The following is a 16,547-nucleotide window of genomic DNA, read 5'->3' as shown; positions in this document are numbered from 1 at the left end:
GAAGGGTTACCTGATAAAAAACGTGTATTTATTATGAAAATATAATATTGTAAACTTTTCATTTTTCAAATGCATGTCAATTTCTAAATATAGCTAGTGTCTCTTATTGGTTGGAAACAACATTAATTATGACAAAAAAAACTAAATTCGAAATTAATGTAGAAAAAAATGTAGGGCAAAGGCCCCATGTGACTATATGGTCACGTAGCTAGGGCATAGGGTCCGGGGTTGACTCTATGGTCAACTGTTTAAGGCGGCGGGCCCCAGAATGGTCCAATGACCTTTTATTTATAATTATATGCATGCATGAGTAGGTTATTACTCCTGGGTATGCTAGATAGGTATCTAGAAATCTGTATTTTTTTTGTTTATGCACAGGTTTATGTTTTCTTGTTGAGCCTTGGCTCACGGGCGCTTTGTGGTGCATGTAAGGGAAAAGGAAAGCTTGACCAGCCATGAGTTGGAGAGCTTTGGTGGCGGCGTGTACATATGCTGCTGCTCGTCCACCACGACCGATGATATCTCAAAGGAACTAGGGTTGTAGCCCTAATTTTGCCATTTAGGTCGGCCGGATGTAACTTTTTATGTATAAATACCTTTTTAAAAGTTTGGTTGTAATATTTTGGGATCCCATGAATATACAAACTTTTTAAATAAAAGTCAACAATTCCTTGACCAAAATTTTTAGCCCTAACCCTTAACATTACCATAGCTACACGTTTTTAACCAAATGACTTGTTTAGCGAGTCTAACACAATTTAAAGTACACAGTGTAACGGTCCTGGATTAGGAGGACGTTACAACCATGTGGACTTGGAGGTGGTGCCGCCTCTCATGGGAGTTGGAGTTTTCTCCTGAAAAATTCATGAAGAGATGAGCACATGGCCATGATAGTGCTAAGCGAGAAAGTGGGAAATAAAAGATGTGGTGGAGGTGTGTGAGGTATCACCGGTTTTATCATATGGAATACTCAGTTCAAGATTTTAAGCAACTAATGATTTTGATAGGACTTTGCGGTATTTTCACTAAGGTAAAGTTCAAACCGAAAGGTACTTTATTTTATGCACTAAAGCCTTTTTAAGCTAGAGAATGAGATCTGTATTTAACCAAGTGGGGGATTGTTATGATTGGTTAAATACAAAAAGATAAGTGTTAAAATACAAGCTAGGTATAAGCACTTAGTGAATTTCACATAGTGAAGATGTGAAATTTGAGCTTCAATTGTAGGCACTTTAAAAATGTAGTTTTGGGTCCAAAGTGATGCATAAAGGTATCTATGGGTTCCCAAAAAGTTTGGTAGCATTTGGATTTGGAAGTGTCCAAAAACAGAGAGGGTGGCGATGCTACGCCACCCACCCAAGTGGCACAGCATCGACTGATGCTTAGGGTTTCAAAAATCCCTAGCAGGCGACTTGTCGCCTACTAGAGTCCGTACAAGTTATGTAAATTTCTCTAAATTACGTGTTTTACAAGTCTAATCCTATTGGTTAGACCTAATGACGGCGCCTACTCTATATAAGGGTCAAAAAATAGTTTTGGAAGACTTGATCGCTCTCTCCAATCTCTCTCTACCCCCCTCTCTCTCTAGCTCCAAGAATCTCAAATTTTCTTCAAAAACTCATAAAGAAAGTGCTTGACTTTGTGAGTTTAAGGCTTGTAAAATCTCAACCTCCATTTCCTCCTAGAAAAGGCCTAAAACATCCATGGTGGCTAGGAAATAGAGTATTAGGACAGCGTTAAGAAACATGTATAAGCCTTGTATTTGTGGTTTTGCTTTGTTCTAAGGATTTGCTCAAAGTGGTGGTTCTACAAGGTTTTTTAAGGTTTATCAAAGTTGCTGAAGATCATTCACTAACTTGGGTTTGCATAATCCTTCTCAATCTTTATTTAGTCTCCGTCAATCCATTTTTTGTGTGGATTCTAAATTTTGAGGTGGTGTTATCTTACTTTCTCCCAACATACACACATATAAAAGCATAAAAATAAAATAAATAAAAACATAAATCTAAATTAATTAAAAACAGAAAAAAAAATCAAAACTAAATAAAAATTAAAAACAATCAACAATTGAAAAATTAAAAAAAAATATATATAAATATATATACCTACATGTACTTATATATATGGTGGTGGTGGTGGTGGAGGTGGCATCGCTGGAGGGTCTACGTTAGGCGGCGAAATAAGGCTTAGTGAAACGCCCTGGTGCAGAACAGTTACGGTGAACGGTGGACCGGAAATTTGACTCGCTACCCGAGTCCTTTAGTAAAAAACGTGCTCTAAGTGTAATTAACAGGTTAAGGTGTAAAACCAATAAAAAGGAAATGGAGATTTTCATTACAAACTGCTCTGCAGAGCTAAACAAAACATCTACAAGTTGTTCTCAGTACAAAATGGTCACTACTGTTTCAAATTTACAATCCCGCCGACCTAAGCGGAAAAAATAGGGTAAACCCCCTAGTTCCTCTGAGAACTCCTTGGCCGTGGTGGTCAAGCGGCCGCATATGTACACATCACCACATCAGCTCTCCACTCAAGGCTAGGTGAGCTTTTCTTTCCCTTTACCTGCACCACATAGCACCCATGAGCCAAAGCATAGCACCCATGAGCCAAAGCCCAGCAAGAAAACATAACACTTTTCATAAACATTATCAAATGATTATCATTATAATCACACTGAGCATAAAGCTTTCAAACAAAAGAGGGAACATCACACGAGGTCCTGATAAACCATACTGAGTGACTGGCATGCAAGTCACTAATTCAAATGGAAGAGTGGTTGCTAGGTAAGCCACTAGCCTTCAACAGGTTCTGGTAAACCATACTGAGTGACTGACAAGCATGTCATTGTTTCAAGTGGGAGAGTGGCTGCTAGGTAAGCCACTAGCCTCCAAGCGCTTAATTCATTCATCGACCCTCGGGGTCGGTCTGGCATTAACGCTCTTTGAGACATTCAATGCTGATAGTAGATTAGATCCAATCTTTGTTGGCTTGCGTTACACGCTAAGGCCGTCCTGACTAATGAGTCAGCGCAATGTGACCAGTTCCCAATACCACTGCCGAACCTGACTAATAAGTCACAGCTTCACAGTTGATACTAGCACCTTTGCCAAATCTGACTAATGAGTCAGTACCATGCACAAGTGAGCAACATATGCTAAGCATTCTATATTCAATCCATGTCCATATTTACACAACCAACATGCCTCATGAATATCCATGCATGTCACACTCGGGGTGCAGTTTTCTTACCTCTGGTTCAAGCTAGAATGAGTAAAAGAACGACCCTTGAGAACGATCAACCTTTAGATTCCTTAGCGGTTACATAATCATAACCAATTATAATCCATTAATAAAATAAATTAATAAATGGTTCACAATCTAAAACCACACTCCCGGGATCAATCCCCCACTCTCGGGATTCTTAATATACTCAAACGGGGCAAAGGAACCAAACCCCGAGCCTTAAGGATCATTCCGAGCCCTAAAATAGGTTTGCTGAAAAATGGACTAGCGATGCAGCCCTACCAAATGGCGCTGCAGCCCTACTGAGTGGCGCTGCAGCCCTATTTCCAAGTCAGAGAGCCCAGCTCTGAGCCCTGCCTAGCGCTGCTGCGCCCTAAGTGGCGCTGCTGCGCCAATTACAGACCAGAAACTTTTTGGTTCATCTTCTTTGCGATTTCTCTTGAAACCAAACCCTCCAAACCAATCCAAAACCTTACCAAAACACCCAATTCAACCCCTAAACTTCATCTACATCATACCCTCATCAAAACCCAATCAATCTTACACAAAATCTCCCATTGATTCCAACTACCCACACCAAAACTATAAAGTAAAACAGAGTATGGCTTGTTTTTCATGGATGAATTCTTACCTCAAATGGAATTAAAGTCCTTTTCAATGGATGAACCGAGTCTACAACTTCCAAGCTTTGATTTTTTAGCTTGTATCTTCAAATTGGGACCAAAAAATTCAAAGGAAGAAAGAGAGAAATGGATGTACGGGAAGGGTAATTCTTGCTCTGTTTTTCTGTTCTGTTTCTACAGCCATCCAAAGCCATATAAATCCAAACCCAAATGACTAAAATACCCCTAGGTCTTTAAAAGTTTCTAAAGCCTTCCCAAGGGCAAAGTTGGTACTTTCGAACCTATACCGTTAATCATAATTAACGCTTCCCAATTCCCGCTATTCTCAAAATTCCCAAACACCAATAATTCATGTCCCGTTACCCTTTTTACTCCCGGCAACGTTCTAATCATTAAAACATCCCGAGAATCACCCCGAGCCTCGAACTTAATCCCGTTATGACTAAACCGCTACTTTAACACTTAAAGATCGTCTCATGCCGAATAGCTCGAACAAATCCACATTATAATGTGGCCTTAAAACATATCACCAACATGCATCCAAATAAGCAATTTACCCTCAACAGGCCAAGTTACCATCACACCCCTGTAATTAAAAATATGGACTCACATGCATGCATCTCACATCATATTATAATATAATCAACATATACATGCATTTTATTAATTAATAACACAATTAAGCAAGTATGGCCCTCCCGGCCTACTATTCACGTCGTTAAACACATCGGAGAATTCTGGGCATTACACTTAGATTTCGAATTAGGGAAATGAAGAAGATGGTGCATTCGGGTTGGGTATATATTGTTGGGGTTTTATGCCCTAATTAAAACCCAAATTCTTTGTAATCTCATTTTATTATCAATAAGATAATAGAAATCATATTTTGACTTGGTCAATCACTTTGCTCACATGTGTTTATTTTCATGATTATTTGTTTAATATAAACTTCTATTAAATCCCGAGCATATAGCTAATCTTATTTATAGTGACGTAATTACAGTGGAATATAAATATGATTATATGTTCAAAATAAGTTAGTCTTAAGATTAGTCAGTGCACATGATTTACACTGACTTGCCAATCTACGATATGATCTACTTACACATTATAGTGTTATGTTCTTTCCAAAACATTAGCAAAGTAGATAAGATCGGATGTATTTGTTACATCAGACTGGACCGATATTGACAGTTGATAAGATAAGTAAACATACCGTTATTATCTATTCTAGTCATATCATATAGTTGACCATAGGTCAATTCAATCTAAATTCTAAGTGGTTAGTATTCTAACTGATTGTATTATTTGAGTTCTTTGACTTGTTCATTACCAGCTTACCCTACGGACTAGCCCATACTTACATCTTGGGAACTCGATAGTATAATTAGTGGGAGTGTTAATCATAGATATGAACATCTATAGTTTCTGATGAAGAAGTGAAACGATGGTTTCCTTTTAGTTTGGTTCAAGGTGTTAAATGATAGAGATCTCATTTCAGTAATTAAATTAGTTTACTGAAATATCATTTACAAGGAACTAAGTTGTACGCCCTAATTTTCCACAGGCTATTAGCGAGCTGAGATATGGAATAATAATATCAGCCACGTGGCCGGAACTACTGTTGTCAGGTCCTACCTCTTTAGCTTGAGGTAACCAAAGGTTTACCAAGATTATTTAAGGGCCGAGTAAGGAATATGAAGACCGAAGGTCAAGAAGGCATCCAGCTCGAGGCACGAGCTGGAGTTGGAAGCTGTGACCCTTTATAAAGTCAACCACGCAATGTAAACGTGCATATATCAGACATCACGTGTCTGATATATCCCTGAATTCTCGGGCACGCAGCATGAACGTGCGTGTTCAGGCACCCACGATTGGATTGGGCCGTGCGGCCCATTATCCCCCTTACCTATTGATTAGACCACACTTCATTAGTCAGGATTTAGGAATTAATCATGAATGTCACAGTAGTGACATGATGGGTAAGAAGGTCACAGGATGACCCCCCTTACCAACTCCCAGGTGCCCTCTCCTATAAATATGGAGAGCCTGGGAGTTGCAAGGGGTTGGATTCTATTGTATAAAAAAATTCCTTGTAAGAAATACCAAAAATATAGCAATAATATTGGCTGGTGGAGTAGAAGGATTTTAACCTTTGAACCACCTATAAACGTATTCGTGTCATCAGTCCATTTTAAGATCATTCATCTGTTTCGGTTCATTACTTAGCACTAATCCATTTCTCTTACTTTCTTAATTACCTGTTGGCGAAGAACTGCGTCAACAGATTGGTGCTTTCATTGAGAGCTTGTTAGATTGGTGCTATCGCAAGTATCCAACTATGGTGACCACTCGATCAAGACACGGTAATAAGGCGGACCAACATGATGGGCAGGGGGCCCATCATGCCGCCATCTCCGGTGAGCAAAACCTCGAAGTTGAGCAGCGGCCGGGCAAGCAGCCAATAGGCCAGGATGACACTCGAAGTTCGGCACCCCGGCCACCTAATCCAAACCCGGATTTTTACACGGCGGTAGAGATGGAGAATGCTCAGCTGAGGAGTCAGCTGGCGAAAGCCAATCAGCAGATTAAGGAGGTGTTGGCCCGACTACCCCCTCTTACAACCGACGCTAACGTCGGAAAGAGGCAAGGCGAGACTCATAAGTCCCGCCGGGGTAATCGGTCCAGGCCTAGCCGCTCGGCCAGACCTCCGACACCCAACTCTACTCCCTCATCACACCGTTGAGAGGAAAACTTCGAAGAACTACCCAGAGCCGAACAACAGTATAGTCGCTCGGTCCGAACTTCAACTCCCAGCTCACAGCCAGCCTCGAGCGCACCCATAAGGACTCGAGGGAATTCTAGAAGAAGATCCGGGGAGGGCTCACAGCGACAGCCTGTCCCGGCCAGCCGTCCTGCGCCCCGTCCAGATCGCCAGGCGCGAGGCCCACAAGTTGGCAGGGTTGAAAGGCCTCTACCTAACCAGATTCGCCCTGACGGAACCAGGATTACATCCCTGTTCAGACATCCTCCTTCACCAATAAGATAGCCGTCTCCTCCTCGGCCTATCCGAGATATTCCAGCTTATGGGAGCAGCAGGAGAAACCTGCCATCCGCAGGACCTTCCCATCGTAGCAGGGCGCCCAGAGGAAGCTTGGATCCTCACCCCCAGAGGCGGGCTCCGAGCTTCTCTAACGGGAGCTACTGGACCGGAAGTCACCGAAGTGACCTTTCTGGCGGAGACCTGCGCCAACACCTAAGTTCGGCGCAAAGCCCTCAAGCCACCCCTAGGGGTGACCTATGAGATCGCCTTAACTCTCATAGGGGGGACCCGGTAGGAAGTGGCAGCCATGCTCGCTCAATGGGAGACCTGTCTGAGGTACGTAACGGTGGGAATGTCCCAAATAACCTATCTCAAGATAGGAGGGGCTATAACCCACCAAACATATACAATGGATCTGGAGCTATTGAATAGCCCCGGAATAACCAAGGAGATCAGGACAAAACCCTTGAGCGCCTGGCTCAGATGGAGGAGCTAATGAGGAAGCTCCTGTCGGAGAAAGAAAAAGACGAATATGATTCGGGGGACGAACTTGAGCTCTTCGCCCCCAACATAGCAGCAACGGCATACCCGCCCGGTTTCCGTATGCCATACCTATCCAAATTCAACGGAGACGGAGACCCGTTAGATCATCTGGGTATGTTCAATACCCTGATGATGGCCCACAACATTGGCCCCGAGCTGAGGTGTCTGATATTTCCCTCCACACTGACTGGGCCGGCCAGACAGTAGTTCAAACAAAACAAGAAGCAGTCAATCAGCTCCTGGAAGACATTCTCTGCTGACTTCAAAAGAGCATTCCGAGCCTCCCAGGCTGCCCGCGTCAAGGTCGACTTCTTGGCTAACGTGAGACAACAACCCGACGAGCCTCTGAAGGCTTACCTGAGCAGGTTCGCGAACGTCGCTGCTCGAGCCAGAGACGCAGATGACAGCTCCAAGCTCATGGCTTTGAGGACTGGAATCCTCGTCGGAGGGGGACTTTGGAATGAAATACAAAGGAAGGGAGTCAGCTCAGTAAACAAATTCCTAAATAGGGCCCAGGGGTGGATCAACTTGGAGGAGGCCCAAGCCTCAGCCGCAGGAACCAGCCAGGTCCCTGAGCAGCCCGCTGGAGTAGGAACGGAGGTCGTGACAGCGACCTAGAATGTTACACAGAATAACCAGTTCGGTGGTGGCAAGAGAAAGGGGAACGACGAGGGCAACCAGCACGACCCAAAGAAGAATAAGTTCGTAGAAAAATTTAAGCCGGTCTACGCGACTTATACGGAGCTCACCCACTCTAGGGAGAACATCTTCCTAGCAAACTCTACTCGCCTCCCCTGGAAGAAGCCAGAGCCGTTAAAGCACCGGAAGGGGAAGCGAGACACCTCCAAGTTTTGCCGTTTCCACAACGACGTTGGCCACAATACCGATGATTGTAGACACCTGAAAGATGAGATCGAGACTCTCATCAGAGCCGGCCCCTTGGCTCAGTATGCGCGGAATAGGGTTCCAGTAAGCCGACCTGCTCCGGAAGTCCCAGTCAGTCAGCCCGGGTCTCGAGTAGACCAAGACGTTCCTCCTCCAGTGATAGGAGGAGAGATATCCACAATCTCTGGAGGTCCTCATTTGGCTGGCATGAGTAGGGGTGCCCAGAAGAGGTACGTCAACGAACTCAAGGCTCATAATGGAGTAGAGTTCGTCCCCAAGCAGCATCTGCCAAAGCAGCAGCGATTGGAGAGGCAACCAATCATTTTTACTGAAGAAGATGCTAGCCACGTTCAGTTCCCTCATAACAACCCTCTGGTCGTAGCAGTACAGCTCGCCAATCGGAGGGTTAGGAGAGTGTTGATCGATAATGGGAGCTCGGTAAACCTTCTATTCCGGTCCACGCTGGAGAAGATGGGTTTGACTGTCGCCGAGCTGAAGGCGACCTCCATGATGCTGTATGGTTTCTCGGGAGAAGGATCAGCGGCTATAGGGATGATCGAGCTGGTGATCACCTTAGGAGAGGGACCTCGGACAGTCTCAAAACTCCTCGAGTTCGTGGTCATCGACTGCCCCGCCGCATACAATGCCATTTTGGGTCGACCTACGCTTATAGCTTTTGAAGCCATCACCTCCGTCCGCCACCTCGCACTGAAATTCCCTTCCTCCACAGGGATATGCACGGTCTGTGGCGATCAGCTCGCTGCCAGGGAATGCTACAACATTTCCATGAAGGGAAAATTGAAACCTGGGTAGTTAGCAATGGCCATCCAAGGTGGAGAAGAGGAATCTCAGGAATCTTTGCCTAATCCTGAGATTGAAAAACCTCAGAGCGCCGAAGGGGAAAGTATCGTCCTAAGTGAGGATATTGACCCCCGAATGGGCGAGGACAAGTCCGAGCTCCAAGCTATCGAAGAGCTCGAGGAAGTAAATATCGATCCGCAAAATCCCTCACGGATGGTTAAGCTCGGGAAAGACCTCTGTGGCAAGAGGAAGGCGGAGCTGATCAAATTTCTGCAGGATAACCTGGATGTGTTCGCATGGTCGCACGAGGACATGGTGGGAATCAGTCCAAATGTCATCATGCACACTCTTCATTTGGATAAGAGCGTTCCTGCAAAGTCCCAGAAACAGAGGCGCCTGGGAACAACTCGGGCTGAGGCCTTAGAAGAAGAAGTAGCCCAGCTCAAGAAATGCCGCTTTATCCGTGAAGCCGAGTTTCCGGTTTGGGTCGCCAATCCCGTGCTGGTCCCGAAGCCCAACAGGAAATGGCGGACCTGCATCGACTTCTCCGATCTGAATAAAGCCTGCCCCAAAGATTGTTTTTCCTTGCCAAGGATCGACCAATTGGTGGACGCCACGGCGAGGCACGAGCTCATGTCCTTTATGGACGCATATTCAGGCTATAATCAGATCGCCATGAACCCGGCGGACCAGGAGCACACCAGCTTCATGACCCCAACTAACGTCTATTGTTACAAGGTCATGCTGTTTGGGCTGAAGAACGTCGGAGCTACATACCAGAGATTAGTGAATAGAATGTTTGCCAACCAGATCGGGAAGAACATGAAAGTGTACGTTGATGACATGCTGGTCAAGTCAAAGACTGCCGATAACCACGTTTCCGACCTGGAGGAATGCTTCAAGATACTAAGAGAATATGGCATGAGGCTTAACCCGCAGAAGTGCACTTTCAGGGTCGCGTCTGGAAAATTCCTAGGTTTCATTGTCAACACTAAAGGAATCGAGGCAAATCCCGATAAGATCAGGTCATTAATCGAGCTTCCATCACCTAGGTCGCGTAAGGACATTCAAGGCCTGACAGGTAGGGTTGCAGCCCTTAATCGGTTTATTTCAAAATCCACCGACAAGTGCTTGCCCTTCTACAACCTGCTCCGAGGAAATAAGAAGTTCGAGTGGACAGAGGAGTGCGAAAGTGCTTTCCTCGACCTGAAGGCACATCTGGCCGAGCTACCCGTATTGTCCAAACCAAAGGCAGGAGAGCCTCTTTTCCTTTACCTAGCTGTCACAGAGGAGGCAACTAGTGCCGTATTGGTCCGAGAAGAAGACCGGGTTCAAAAACCAGTCTATTACATCAGCAAGAGACTTCTCGGAGCCGAATCCCGATACCCGTTGATGGAAAAGTTAGCATTCTGTCTTATCACGGCCTCCCGAAAGCTCAGGCCGTATTTCCAGTCCCACTCAATACACGTCATGATCGATTAACCTTTAAGGCAGGTTTTGCAAAAACCTGAGGCATCGGGACGCCTGTTGAAGTGGGCTATTGAGCTCAGTTAGTTCGAGATTCTGTACACCCCACGAACTGCTATAAAGAGTCAGGCCCTGGCCGATTTTGTGGCAGAGTGCACAGGATTCAGGGAGGATCCGGTGGAAGGGTCACCCCAGGTCACCTCGACCCAGGCGTCATGGAAGATCTTCGTGGATGGCTCATCCAATGAGAACAGCTCCGGGGCTGGAATAATTTTGATATCCCTAGAAGGGCATAGATTCCACTCAGCGCTGAGATTCAGATTCAAGGCCTCCAACAATGAGGCCGAATACGAAGCTTTGCTGGCCGGGCTAAAGGTAGCCCAGGAGCTGAAGGCCAGCTCCGTTCAGTGCTTCAGCGATTCCCAGCTCGTGGTAAACCAGGTGCTAGGTGAGTATCAGGCATGGGGAGCCAAGATGGCCGCTTACCTGGCCAAGGTAAAAGTCGAACTATCCGCGTTTGAGCGAGGCTCAATCGAACAGAAACCTCGGGAGCAGAACGCTAACGCAGACGCCCTTGCCAAGCTCGCGACCTCCGGGGAGACGGAGGCTTTGGGGTTAGTACCGATAGAGTTCTTGGAGAAACCAAGCATAGAAGAGGTTAGGGCGGAGGTCGAGATGATTGACGCCATACCGACCTGGATGACCCCCCTCCTCGAGTATCTCACCAAAGGAAAGTTACTCGAAGGATGTAATGACGCACGGCGGGTACTGTACCAGGCTCCAAGGTATACGATAGTAGATGGGGTGCTGTACCGTGTACCAGGCTCCAAGGTATACGATAGTAGATGGGGTGCTGTACCGGCGGGTTCTAGAGCTTCTAGATTCATCCATTATTAAATTATTCATCTAAAATCCTTAAATCCTTAAATAAACATGCTTGTGACAAGTGTCACATTCTTATTAATTCTTTCTAAACCTTAGGTTATAATAAATAATATTTCTAGGACCAGCTATATTAATCAAACCTTATGTTAAAATTAATATTTCTAAACTATAGGTTAAACTTATAAAATCTATAACTGTTTCTATGAGTTTCCAACTAAATCCTGGCTTGAACCAATATCCACTAAAACTAAAATACTACAAGCTACTACTAACTACTACTACTACTATCTAGCTAAGTAAAATTCCGAGATGCTACATTTTTCGTTGCTTACCTTATAGTTGACTTGATTTTCCCAAAAATTAAACGTGTCTAGCCATTTTCAACATAACTGTTGTTGTCTTTTTGTTGTAAACGTTTCTTCCCAAAATCAAACAATACGCCATTGTTGTTGCTGGTTTCTTAGATCGGGATCGGGTTGTAGATGTTGTTTTGTTTTTTAGATCGAGATCTGTCGTTGTTGTGGTGTTGTTTTAGGTCAAGCTTTACCGTTGTTTGGATTCGAAATCGTCGTGGGTTTCATGATAAAGTTTTTGGTTGCAGTTTCATTGTTGTTTGAGGTGGAGATTGGATATTGTTGCAGTTGGAAGTCGCTGTGGGTAACCCTTGATAGAGAGTATCGGTTGCCGACTGCGAGAGAGAGACCGAGAGAGAGATGAAGTAGTATTTTTGTAATTTTTAATTTTTTTTACGTAAGGAAGTAAAAATTTTTGTGCTACAATAAATATGTTAGTTTTTATTACTTTTTGGTCATTATAGAAAAATTCTCTAAAAAAAATCATTGAGTAAAATACCAAACATATATAATATAACAAATTAAAGTGATATAATTAATTCCAAATTACTTAATTAGGAATTATACCATCAAATTTCATGACATTAATACATCTCCAAATCTTGAAATCACCATTTCTGGCATATTGTAAATCTTACTTCTTCATCAATCATCATATAATACTGTGGTAATTATTCCTTCTAGACATAGATAGGTGCATCATTCCTATTGGTCAAGTTCTTAACCATCTCTTTTCTATTGGTCAAGAAGGTTAAGGAGATTACAACACTTTTAGCTACAAATAGGAATTGTGAGAGTCATTTCAAAGAACACATAATCATTTTGTAAACTTTAGAGAGATAGTAAGCTTTGTATTTGGTTTTTATCCTTCAAGAAAGAGAGATAACAAGTTTAGTCAAAAGTGAGAGAAAGCTTCAAGAAAGCAAGAAAGCTTGGTCGACTTTAGAGTACAAGGGATTTTGTATTGTCACTTATTGTGTGTTCTTCTTAACTGTGAAGAATGAGAGTTGTACAAAGTTGTTCAAATATTAATCAATAAAGCTTGTGGTGGTGCTCAATTGGACGTAGGACAAATTTTCCGAACCAATATAAATCTTGGTGTTTTCTTCCATGTTTATTATATTGTTATTGTTTCTGTTCGAGGATTCTTTCCTAATGTTCTACTCGCATATTATGCTAATTATTTGTTTTTCACAACTTAATAATCTTGTTTTCACAAAGTGTCTTTCGACTTGAACTTTACCTTAGTGAAAATACCACAAGTCTTATCGAAATAATTGGTAGCTTAAAAGATTGAACAAAGTATTTCTTATGATAAAACCAGTAATAACTCATACACCTCCACTAGATCTTTTGGTTTCCCACTTTCTCGCTTAACACTCATATGGTCATGTGCTCATCCCTTCATGAACTTTCCAGGGAGGAACTCCAGCTCCCATGAGAGGCATCACCACCTCTAAGTTCACATAGGTGAACTTCTTACAACATATTTGCTACCTTTATAGATCCTTGTTGCACTCAACTGAGCTTCATTAAAAGCCATAGGCTTAACCCTTACTCGGTAGCAACCAACACTAACCATCTTGGATGGAACTCACAATTAGTTTTAGTGTTGAAACCATTCACTAATCAATGACTTGTTCTTACCCATTGAACTTTTTCCATTGATGTTCAGAAGTTTGGAGTTGGGTTTCCATCATTGGTGAATATTTTATTCTAGGAGTTTCAGTCCCATCCCTTTTGAAGTGGAACTCACTAACCTCTTCGCAAGAGGTTTTGTAAATGGATCCGCTAAGTTCTCACTTGTCTTCACAAATGAGATTGATAGGATTCCATCTATACTTATCATTATATATACCGTTATAGACTCTAGCTAATGTGGCATGACTATCACAATGTATCGAGATCATCGATACATTTTTCGCAGAATTTGGATATCCATCACGATATCCCTTAGTCATTTGGCCTCTTCGCTGGTTGCCGCTAGAGCTATAAACTCAGCCTCCATGGTTGTGGGTAACATATATTTTGTTTCTTTGAACCAAAGAAACCTCTCCTCCTTCGAGCATAAACACTCAACCGGTTGTGGAGACATTATCTCCTACACTCGATATCCAACTTCCATTGAAATATCCTTCAAGTATCTTAGGAAACTTTGTATTTTGGAGGCTTAACTTCATGGTACTCACAAGCTACCCTAGAACTTTCTCAATTGCCTTCCAATGTTCAATACTTGGATTGCTAGTAAACCTACTTAGTTTACTAACCACTCTACCATTGTTCTTTTCAAGCTTTATGCTTGAATCAAATGGTGTATTCACCTCTTTGATTGTGAGATGACTAAACTTGTCAAGAGCTTTCTCAACAAAGTGAGCTTGACTTAAGGCATACCCCCCACTATTTCTTATCACTTTTATACTAAAAATAGTATTGACTTCTCCAAGGTACTTCATCTAGAAAGTGGAAGATAGAAACCACTTCATTTCTATTATGCCTCCCATCTCATTACTCAAAATCAACAATCATTAATATGTATAGACACACCAATATGACATAGGCATCAAAAGTCTTAGAGTATAACCACTTGTCCACATTATTGTGTCTAAATCCATCTGAAACTATGGCTTTATCAAAATTATCATGCCATTGTTTCAGTGCTTGAGTTAATCAACAAGCTTACACACTTTATGTTCATTTCTCCTTAGAACAAAATCTCCGGTTGTTCCATATAGATCTCCTCATTGAGATCTCCATTTAGGAATTTTTTTTGACATCCATTTGATAAACATAAAGGTTATATATTGATGATAAGACAAATATATATGTGTCAAAATAATTGATTCCTTCCTTTTGTTTAAACTCTTTAGCTACTCATCTAACTTTGAAGGTTTATATGTGCCATTGGTATGATATTTCCTCTAAAATGCCTACTTGCAACCCATTGGTTTTGAACATTGTAAAAGGACTACAAATTACCATGTGTGGTTTGACATATTTGAATCCATCTCATCATTTATTTCCTCCTTCCAAGAAAGCGGAGTCTCTTGAAGACATTGATTCTTAATAGGTTTTGGGATCATCCTAAACTTGAAGAATCATAGGAGATTTCCATGTGACTTCATCAAGTGTACCATAGAGAATCTCTACTTGAGAACATTTCTCATTTGATCCTAACTCTTTAAGCCTTTGGCTTTTCTGAGGCAATATAGGTTGCTCATCAACCTTTGGATCTTTCTCTTTACGAGATTCTCCAACACATGTGAGTTCTTGAGAGTTGCTATCACAATATAACATATTCTCAAAGAACTCCACTTCTCTTGATTCAATTATCACGTTAGACTCTAATTCTAATAGCATATAGGCCTTGCTATTTGAGGCATAGCCTACAAATGCACACTTAACGACCATTGGACCCAACTTGGTCCTTTTAGGCTCAGTGCTCTTGCAATAAACAAGGCACCCCCACACTTTAAGATAGCCTAAGTTAGGCTTCCTTCCTCTCCATGAATCATACAGAGACACACTGTTCTTTTTCATAGGAATTCGATTCAATAAATGATTTGTAGCAAGCAAAGTTTCACCCCACAAATTATAACACAATTTAGCATGTAAGAGCATAGAGTTAATCATCTCAAGATAAGTCCCATTCCTTCTTCCAACTATCCCATTTTGTTGTGGAGTGTGTGGTGCAATGCATTAATGTATAATACCATATTGTTCACAAAACACATTAAAATCATTTGAAAAGTATTCAGCACCTTTATCACTTCTAAGAGTCTTTATTTTCCTTTCCAATTGATTTTATACTTCAACTTCATAGATTTTAAATGCATTAAATGCATCATCCTTACTCTTAAGCAAGTACAAATAAGTATACCTAGAATAATCATCTATAAAGGATATGAAGTATATATTCCATCCTCTAGTCAACATGTCATTTAATTTACATGAATTGCTATGTATTAAATCTAACAAGTTTGAACATCTATCAACACTTGGAAAATGTTTCTTAACCATTTTAGATTTAACACATAATTCACATTTATTTTGCTCTTTCACATCACAATTAATTAATCTACATTTAACAACACTTTTAATTATGTTATAACCTATATAAACAAGTCTATTATGCTACAAAGTAATAGAACTGGAATTATTCACATTACAAGAATTAGATGCCATATTATTATTGTCATCGTCAAGAGTACAAAATTTGATCATCTCATCACATGAATAACTCTTTCCCACAAAAATGCCCAATTTAGTCAAAATGAGTTTACTGGATTCAAACTCCATTTCGATATTGGATTTACTCAATCAACTTCCACTTATAATGTTTCTAGTCATACCGGGAACATAGAAAATATTAGTTAATGCCACTTTCTTTCCATAAGTGAAGAACACATCAATCCAACCCCTTCCAAGTACCTTGGATCTCTTTTCATTTCCCATTTGGACTTCAAGTCCCTCATTTGCACTTTTAAAGATTTTGAAAAGAGTTTTATCATAGGTTGCATGCATGGTAGCACAATTATCATACTACCATCATTGCACCTTTCCTTGGGTTGAATTAACTTCACTCAAGGTTGTAATGATCTCAACATCAAATGCATTGGCCTTGGTATCCTTACTTAGATTTGCAATGATCTCAACATGAAATGCATTGACCTTAGTATCTTCACTTTGTTTTGCAATGATCTCATC

This window comes from Humulus lupulus, chromosome X, assembly GCF_963169125.1.
Source record: "Humulus lupulus chromosome X, drHumLupu1.1, whole genome shotgun sequence".
In the NCBI taxonomy this organism is placed as follows: domain Eukaryota; kingdom Viridiplantae; phylum Streptophyta; class Magnoliopsida; order Rosales; family Cannabaceae; genus Humulus; species Humulus lupulus.
This window is presented reverse-complemented; position numbering follows the sequence as displayed.